General features: G+C 36.4%; 1 protein-coding gene across 1 annotated transcript in view; it reads right to left on the reverse strand.

Moving 5' to 3' along the window:
• LOC107588545 (tropomodulin-3-like) overlaps window positions 1-8314 on the reverse strand; it is a 43299-nt gene extending 34985 nt beyond the window's left edge. The window contains exon 1 of the mRNA XM_016276680.1: window positions 8208-8314. The gene's annotated coding sequence lies outside the window, so the exon portion shown is untranslated. The remainder of the gene's footprint in view (window positions 1-8207) is intronic.
• Between the last annotated feature and the right edge of the window lie 1903 nt (window positions 8315-10217).

The raw sequence follows: 10217 nt of genomic DNA on the forward strand, positions 1-10217 counted from the left end.
AGCGGATTCAGAAGTGTGCAAATAAAGTGATTTTGCAACTTCAGGGATCTTATCTATGCACAATCAGCTTGAAACGCTCCAAAGAGAAAGGAAACCTTGAAATCGCATCATATGACCCCTTTAAGAGATTTCCCGCATTAAATGGATAGTAGGGCTGGGCGGTATATCGAGTTTGTACGATATATTGATATTTTCTTTATAAGCGATTCGATATGAGGCAATACAGTTTATATCGATACAGTAGTTTGATACGAGCGCATCTGAAAATATAGTGGAGGACACAGACTGAGCTGCTGCGGAGAAAGTGCATAGATATGTTCTAAACATGTGACAAGCTTCATATTAAGGCCTTTAAAAACTGGTAAGACAGTTTATAGTTTCGTTTTTGCATATTAGTTTAAGCGGCTCGGCCCATCATATGCTCGGACAGAAAGGCTGCATATGCCGCTGACAGAGACACTAGGCTACTCGCGCTGTTTAATGTGTTTGAGATGTGCGGTCTTCCTGAATGCATAACTTGCATTTCACATGTATATTCTCCATCTGTAAAACTAAAATGTTATATTTCCATTTTTCTGTCAGAAGTGCATGAGCCTTCTGCTTTGGTACTCTCCACTAAACCTCACAGACGTCACTTCAGTGAACGAGCGCCGCCACGCGCATGCGCGCCAAACAGACGGAGCTCAATTAAATAGTAGCGCAATAATTCTGACTAAAATATACATTTCTCTGAAACATTTGTAGTTGGACAATAAATGTGACATGTAGAATTTTAAACTTACAAGTAAGTCTATTTTTATGATAGCACTGACTGTAATGGGGTAATCAAAATAGCCTAACACAGTTTGCTTTTGTTCTCATTTATTTTCATTTTTAGTTTAGTGAATTTAACTTCTGCTTTAAAAGCCTTATTTTTGTTTTTAGATTGCAATGTTACAATGAAATGTGATTTTAACCCCTTTTTGCACATACAGTGGGGCAAAAAAGTATTTAGTCAGCCACCAATTGTGCAAGTTCTCCCACTTAAAAAGATGAGAGAGGCCTGTAATTTTCATCATAGGTATACCTCAACTATGAGAGACAAAATGAGAAAAAAAATCCAGAAAATCACATTGTAGGATTTTTAAAGAATTAATTGGTAAATTCCTCGGTAAAATAAGTATTTGGTCACCTACAAACAAGCAAGATTTCTGGCTCTCACAGACCTGTAACTTCTTCTTTAAGAGGCTCCTCTGTCCTCCACTGGTTACCTGTATTAATGGCATCTGTTTGAACTCGTTATCAGTATAAAAGACATCTGTCCACAACCTCAAACAGTCACACTCCAAACACCACCATGGCCAAGACCAAAAAGCTGAAGAGCTGTCCCAGAAACTAAATTGTAGACCTGCACCAGGCTGGGAAGACTGAATCTGCAATTGGTAAGCAGCTTGGTGTCTTGGTGTGAAATGTGGGAGCAATTATTAGAAAATGGAAGACATACAAACCCACTGATAATCTCCCTCGATCTGGGGCTCCACACAAGATCTCACCCCGTGGGGTCAAAATGATCACAAGAACTGGGAGCAAAAATCCCAGAACCACACGGAGGGACCTAGTGAATGACCTGCAGAGAGCTGGGACCAAAGTAACAAAGGCTACCATCAGTAACACACTGCGCCGCCAGGGACTCAAATCATGCAGTGCCAGACGTGTCCCCTGCTTAAGCCAGTACATGTCCAGACCCGTCTGAAGTTTGCTAGAGAGCATTTGGATGATCCAGAAGAGGATTGGGAGAATGTCATATGGTCAGATGAAACCAAAATAGAACTTTTTGGTAAAAACTCAACTTGAGGAGAAAGAATGCTGAGTTGCATCCAAAGAACACCATACCTACTGTGAAGCATGGGGGTGGAAACATCATGCTTTGGGGCTGTTTTTCTGCAAAGGGACCAGGACGACTGATCCGTGTAAACAAAAGAATGAATGGGGCCATGTATCGTGAGATTGAGTAAAAACCTCCTTCCATCAGCAAGGGCATTGAAGATGAAACGTGGCTGGGTCTTTCAGCATGACAATGATCCCAAACACACCGCCCGGGCAACGAAGGAGTGGCTTCGTAAGAAGCATTTCAAGGCCCTGGAGTGGCCTAGCCAGTCTCCAGATCTCAACCCCATAGAAAATCTTTGGAGGGAGTTGAAAATCCATGTTGCCCAGCGACAGCCCCAAAACATCACTGCTCTAGAGGAGATCTGCATGGAGGAATGGGCCAAAATACCAGCAACAGTGTGTGAAAACCTTGTGAAGACTTACAGAAAACATTTGACCTCTGTCATTGCCAACAAAGGGTATATAACAAAGTATTGAGATGAAATTTTGTTATTGACCAAATACTTATTTTCCACCATAATTTGCAAATAAATTCTTTAAAAATCCTACAATGTGATTTTCTGGATTTTTTTTCTCATTTTGTCTCTCATAGTTGAGGTATACCTATGATGAAAATTACAGGCCTCTCTCATCTTTTTAAGTGGGAGAACTTGCACAATTGGTGGCTGACTAAATACTTTTTTCCCCACTGTATTATAAAGGCTTACATGGTTACATGCACTTTATTTGTTTTCATAGCCTTTAATATGTATTGTTTTGTTGGACAACATTGGGCGGTAAGTGAAATGTATATATATAAATTTTTTTTATTAAATACAGATTTTTTTTAATCCAAATACAAAAACGGTTATACCAAGATATATACCGTATATCGCAAATCGGCCAAAAAATACAGAGATATGAATGTTTGCCCATATCGCCCCGCCCTAATGGATAGAAGGTGTTATTCTACACAGGGAAGCTAAGTCCTTGCTAATATACTCATATTTAGTGGTGTTGGGGATTTGAACAAAGCCCTAAACCTAAATACTAAACTTTGCTGCAGTAATCAATACCTGTAATTGTGTGGCTTGTGGAGGAGTGGTTTCCGATTACTTATCCAAGCAATATGACTTACCTTTTTTTCTCCTTGTGGACTACGATAAAACCAGATGAGGTGCTGGGGTGGGATCTTCTGACATCTCAAACTAACCACAAGGTAGCATCAAGGCTGAGACTTTTGAACCGTTCATTGTATTTAGAAACCGTAAAATCTAGTTATGATAGTTATACTCTGTGGCTGTCCATCAGACAAACCTAATCTACACCTCTTAATCCGACAAGACAGACAAAATAGAGAGGAAGCCAGTACTGCTTCTTCCTCTGCTGTAAGTGCATTACAGGACAAATCCATAATAAGGCTGAAAAGACACAGGGCAAAAGGTCACACAACCAGCACAACACACAAAAATAGCACATCAGTAAAGCTCCGAATAACAAAAAAGTTGTTTTGTGTTTTTTTTTATGAATTAATATTGATTAAAAAAGACGATTTCAATGTTTCTGAAAAAATTATCTTACCATCACCATAACGACATTTCTTTAATAAAAAAAATGAAATTGTAAAATATTCTTAGAATTTCAAACTGAAAAACTTTTCTATTTTAATGTATATTAAAATTAATATTAAATACATTTTAATTTATTCCTGTAATACCATATGGCTGTTTTGTTTTTTTCAGTGTCACTTGATATAGTGGTCAAGAAACATTAATTATTATTACCAATACTGAAATTTTTTTCAGAATTCTGTGATAAATAACATTTTGAAAGAACAGCATTTAAAAATATTATAATGATAAAAAGTATTATTTATTATATTATTATATTAAACATTATGCATGTATTTACTATCACTTTGTACAATTTAATGCATCCTTGCTAATTTAAATTATTCATTTAGCAAAGAAAAAAGTTTAAAAAAAAAAGTTTTGTAAGGTATAGTATGTAACTGAATCAGTATTAGTTCAGTGTGAACTCAAAACTCAAATTAAACTTAAGAGGAAATGTGAGGAGATCGGTTTCATTAAAGGGGTCATATGATGCTATTTTAAAGATCATTATTTTGTGTATTTGGTGTAACAGAATATGCTGACATGCTTTAATGTTCAAAAAACACATTATTTTTCAAATACTGTACACTATTGTAGGTCCTCTATGCCCCGCCCAGTCTTGTACACTTCTAGGTCCATAAAATGCGTTCATCTTCGTCCATAAAATGCGTTGCACAAATTCGAAAACATCTGGGTTGTGCTGTTCTGTTGTAAATAAATCTTAACCAATGATTCCTAATTGCATCTACTTCCGGAAGGCCAAATAAAGTGCTTTTGTGATTTTTTTTGACAGATATTGCGATTGCAATTTGATTTGCGATTTTAAATTTGCAAAGTCAAGCTTCAGCTCAGTATTGTCAATAATGTGCAGCACAGTATGGGTATCATTACCCTGCTGAAAAAAACAATAGAAACCATCACAGAAATTCTTATTAGGGATGCACGATATATCGGCCACCATATCGGTGTCAGCCGATAAATGCTCATTTTTTCTGTTATCGGTATCGGCCCAATAAGAAAATTTGGCCGATATCTTAAAGCCGATAAATAATGCATTATTTCCTTCAGAGACACTTCAGATGCGCGCTGTTCGTTTGCAGCCTTTTGTGCAATTGTACGTTGTAATATTGTGTTTATTTGATGTATATCTGATTTATCTCATATAGAATGCGTTTGGTTAAGTTAAAAGAGCGCTTCAGTTTACCAGTGATAAACTCATACAGCAGTGCACAACATTAATAACTATGATTGGGAATGTCGTGTATATAACATTCTAATGAGAACATTATTATAATAAAACGTTGTGAATTCTTTGGGTTTAGTTGCCGTGTTTCAGCGCGTTGTTATGGGAAGAGCGCATCCACAACGGGATCACACATTCTGACTATAGCATGCAATAACTGCATCATTTTGTACATATATAAGTTGTATTATTATGTTTATGTTGTATTAATATTAATCTCAGGATGCATTTCCTTGATTTAAATAAGCTGCCAGCAAAACGCTTCAGTTTACCGTGTTCATTCAGCTCTTCAGCTTCAGCACGCGCAGCTCAAACGGCTGCTGTTTAAAACAGTGGTATTAATTTGTTACTTTTTCAAAATCATTGATACATTATTAATAATAACAACCACTTGTATTTTTCTATTATTATTTTCATCAGCAATATGGTTTAGTAATTAAAATCATTTAATTATTGTCCGTGCAGAGGCTATTCCGTTTTATTGATCTATGGCGCATTCATTTTGATTCTTTACACGTGTAATGATGTCCAGTGACTTGTTTGCATTATTTTATTTGTAAGACTTTTTTATGACTAAATTTGGTAATGGGAGAGTAAAATTATTTTTAAAACATACACCGTTCAAACTAGGCTGCTTATGTTGAAGTGTTCGGGATGTGGTTTTTAATGATGAGACCTTTTTTGTAATCAGGCTCTCAAAAAGTATATAAAAATTTGGATATAGATTTATCGGCCAACATATCGGTTATCGGCTTTCAAAAATAAAGAATTATCGGTTATCGGTATCGGCCAAAATTTTCATATCGGTGCATCCCTAATTCTTATAGTTTCCATTACACCATTACAAAATTCCTTTTTGTTTTGGGCATTATTCCAGTAGGAATTACTGTTGTTCTATTGGTTGCCATCTGCCAGATTACATCCCACCAATAGAATCCATCAAATAGACACCATTATAGTTTACATTAAAACCAAACAAATTCCCATTATAACCCTGAAATCCATTACATTTGTTATTGTGTTTTGGGAGGGGTTCTATTGTTTTTTTTCTTCAGCAGGCAAGATTATAATGGTATAACTACTTTTACAGAATTAACTTAATTACTGAATTTCACAGAAAATATTGGTTTATTTTTTATAAATAAAGAACTGTATTTAGTCAATTATTAAATTATTACATATGTTACATAGGCTGATTTATTCATTTTAAGTATTTGGGATTTTAAGAGCAAGTGGAAAATGTGCTGAATGTTTAATTTCATCCAAGTGAAATTAGCAAGCAGTTAGACTGAATTTACATTCGTTTTAAACGCGGAGCCAGGCGCGAGTCGACACCGGTTGCACGCGTGCGTCAAGCCTCGTCCATACTGCCAGATGCGCTCGTGAAGACTAGTGGTGTGGAGCCGGGTGCGAGTATAAACGAGCATTACGAGACAGGCTGCGTGAGTGCGGCATGCATGAACGGCTCATCCGTGAGGCGGGATTCACGCCGCGTGGGGCAGAGGAGCGAGTATGAGAGGCATTCACAGACACAGGCTGTGTGTGCGCGCTTCTGAATTGGGAATAGCCAACATGCATTATAAATTTATTTCAAATTAATCTGTTGGGGAGATAAAATGTGTAAGATAACGTTCACGTACTAACAAAAATATCTAAGAATGTATCTTTTATTCTCCAGTACTGAAAACAGAACCGATACGGGAGCTTTTGATATGACGCAGCTCTTGGAAATTACCCTTTTTGTTCGTTGTCTGTCATTTCGAAGCTTAAATTGCATACGGTTTTATTTAGTTTTAATTTGCCAAACTATCGATCTGACCCAGTAGACGACATAATCCCACTCTGTCTCTCTCCCGCTTTCTGTTTTTAGTTTTTTTAATGGTGGGTGTTTACGCAGTTGGCTAGAGCAGTGCTGATTGGGGAGAACGGAGGTGCGCTCACTCTATTGGTTAGTAAGACTGCAACTCAAGGCTGGCAGTCATGCATATGCTCTGGAACAGAGTAATATCACGTCCACATTGCAGGCTTTGCGATTAGGAAATCTCAACGTCTCAAATCGCGATTTCGATTAATCGCACAGCCCTACTTGTAACACTTCAAAGAGAAAGGAAAACCTGAAATCGCATCATATGACCCCTTTAATCTAGAAAAGGAAAACAGCTCAGATCAGCTGGGCTCCTGAGAGTGACAACACTGAGAATCTTTTCTTCGGTTCTTTCTCATCCATCACTTCCTCTGAGAGACAGAGACCGAGGCTTATGGAACCCACACGGGTTTTCAAATGTTTGTGTAAGAGGTTCATCTAGCAACCATTACTTGAGACAAGTGCTCTTTAAGTGCCATTTCAGGAAGGGAAAAATTCATTACAATCAAGTGTCCAACCTTCAGGGGGTGTTCTTACACCGATTCTTCAAACTGTTGCAGTGCAATATCGCATGTTAGCTCTCATCTATTTAAAATTTGACCTCAGCTGTGCATTGTGAAAAAAGCTACAGAAATACATTTGAATTGAACTGAATAGCTGTACCAGTCTGTACTAGATAGATAGATAGATAGATAGATAGATAGATAGATAGTCTACAAAACATACATCATCTCTGAAAGCAGAACATGCTCGTTTGAGAATAGTTTTCATTCTCTCACACATAATGGTTTTATGAACAGTGCTCTAATATTGCGTTATACTATATTGTGCATAAATCCCATGAGTCAATTATGTAAAGCCACGCCCCGGGTGGAGACCACACCCGTTATAAATAGAACTCTCGCTCACATCTGCGCCAGACAGCATAATTATAATAATAATAACAACAACAACTGGTCACTTTAAACATACAATTGACCAGCGCGAGGTTTGCATAAGCATCACCACCAGCGCGTGCATGTTCTAATCAAGAGTAGCGTTTGCAACACTCCTAAACGGATCTCCGTGCAGAATCTACATTATTAAACTAACTTAAACAATGTAAAACAGGAAAATTATTACAATCATGCCGTTATGGCCATTAAGGCAAAACGTCATTTACACAGCGCATTTTTAATAAAAATGTATAATACAGTAAGTCATAAATAATGTATTGAGATGCAGTATTCATAGTTCAAATACGCATTGTGTGATTTAGCCAACTATACTGTAATTAAGCTATGACTGAATCAAAGTTCTTCTGACAGTACATGGTTTACTATGATGGATGTCCATATCACAAATGGAATCAAGTGTTACCTAAATCAGTGAAGCATGTGTTAATTCGTTTTAATCGTGTATCTGGTTTAATATATAAATGAGTATATATAATGGGCTCGGTGTGCTATAATTATGAGATAACTTGACATTTTTTATAATTGTAATATTCTGTAAACTGTTTGCCCATCTGCTCACGCTCATACGGATATCAGCGCTCGAGCGCTTAGCCAGCTAACCCTGAACTACACAAACCTTTACATTTATGACCCCTATCTTGTTATTAACCTTACACCTAGAGAGGACGAAACATATGTCTTACCTTGGTGAAATTCCTGCAGGCGTTTTACCCTTTATTGACCTAGTCCTCGTCGGAAAGCAAAAAAAATCCCGCACCCGTCTTCACTGTCTCAGCCCAAGGGCGGTAACACAGGAAACCAGACACTAGAAATGCCCTGGTGATTGACATTCACAACAGCCAATCAGAATGTAAGAGCACGCCCATAAACCACAGTTCCCGCCTACTGGAAACACGCAACCAATCAGACAATGTATAATTTTAGAGGTACAAAGGAGCGTGGGATATGAAGTCCACAGGTGGCGTCAATATCAGCGTGATTATGTCATTGAATTATTCATAGATTATTAAGTATTTGAATGTTTTTATATTCATTGGTTTATTTGAATTATTGCATTTTTTGAGTTTTTGTCAATAAGTAAATTATTACAATTAGAATTTATATTGTTATTAAATGAGAATTTTTAGGTGCTTATATACCAATCATTCATTTTAGCATTTTTTTTTTTGTTTATTTGAGTATTTTTCCAAATCATTCCTTTACAAGGATTAGCAAGCAATAAGATACTTGTGGAGACTGTAGTGAAACTGGCCAGATCAGTGCACACACTGCTGAATGAGGTGTCGTCCACCTGAAATAAAATCCCCAGAGAGGGGGATGAGGCATTTCAAAGCATTCTTTAAGGAGAAACTACACTCTACATTGTATAATAGACTCGGCAAAGATCTTGCTTCATTTCGAATGTCAGATGATTAGAGAAATGCATTTTTTTTGGTAAAAACAAAAATGCAAAACAATAAAAAACACATTGCATTTCCAATGAACTGGGCTACTTATCCTCAATCTGAATCAGAAGCACTTTTATGAATATGCCTATTGTAATAGATTATGCCCACTTATTTAATAACTTATTAGTTATTAAAAAACCTTATGTGGATGTGTGGTATGTTGTTTTCAATAATGGCAGAAGTCTATTCATGTTGCACAGTGATGATGAACAAGACCTTTTTCAGCCATCAGCATTACATCATGTCTATCAGTCATCAGAGAATATCAGTGCCAGGTACTTTTTCAACAGTGTGTGAGGAAATGACACCAGACTCAGGGATAAAGAATAGTAACTAACTATGTTCTACTACTCTACTTCTACCTATCTTGCTCATCCATTCGTGAGCAAGTGATATAATGCTACATTTCTCCAAATCTGTTCCAATTAAGGAACAAAATCATCTACATCTCGGATGGCCTGAGGGTAAGGAAATTTTATGTTCTATTTGGGTGATAATGAACTTAGCTATACTGCTTGAGTAACCAGTCAAGCGCTACAGTTTACAGGGTACTTGAAAGACAAGTTCATTAAACTCAACAGTAAAATAATTCTGGTTTTGTAAAATGTGTCATTTTCATGAACTCAAAAGGAAAAGTACGTTCTAAATACTCAATCAAGGCTACTTCAATAAACAAATATACTCTTATTCTCTTATAATATTATCTGATTCAAAAGTGTACACCTCCCAGCACATAATGCATCACATTGCGTTAAGCGAATGTTATGGATTTTTGTAATATTTTTTGTCGTGAAGATGGAAAACATGTCTTTGGAGAGAAAATAAATGACCTGTAGGCCTACTTTGGGTGTCTTGTTCTTTATATTTATTTTTATATAAAACCAGTGCACTTATTTCACTCCTCCCCTGACTGCTTTGGCTTCTCAAACTAACCTAATGATTCAGTGCATGCAAGGGACTTTTGTCTGCATAGAATATCTCCAGGGCTTTAACTTTAGAAAAAAAAGCAGGGCTTTTATTCAGGGCTTTTTATTTTTTATTTTTTATTTTTATTTAGGGCTTTATTTGACCCTCTAACTCTAGCACTTTCTTATTCTATTTTAATTCTGCTTTATCTATATTTATCTTCTTTTTTAATTTTTTTATTTAAAAAACAAAACAAAAAAAACATTAGCTTTCTATTTTTTCTATTCTATCTACTTGTTTTTCTTTGTGTGTGTGTGTGTATAATATATATATATGTAT

Source organism: Sinocyclocheilus grahami, unplaced genomic scaffold, assembly GCF_001515645.1.
Source record: "Sinocyclocheilus grahami isolate Dianchi unplaced genomic scaffold, SAMN03320097.WGS_v1.1 scaffold105.1, whole genome shotgun sequence".
Taxonomy (NCBI): Eukaryota; Metazoa; Chordata; class Actinopteri; order Cypriniformes; family Cyprinidae; genus Sinocyclocheilus; species Sinocyclocheilus grahami.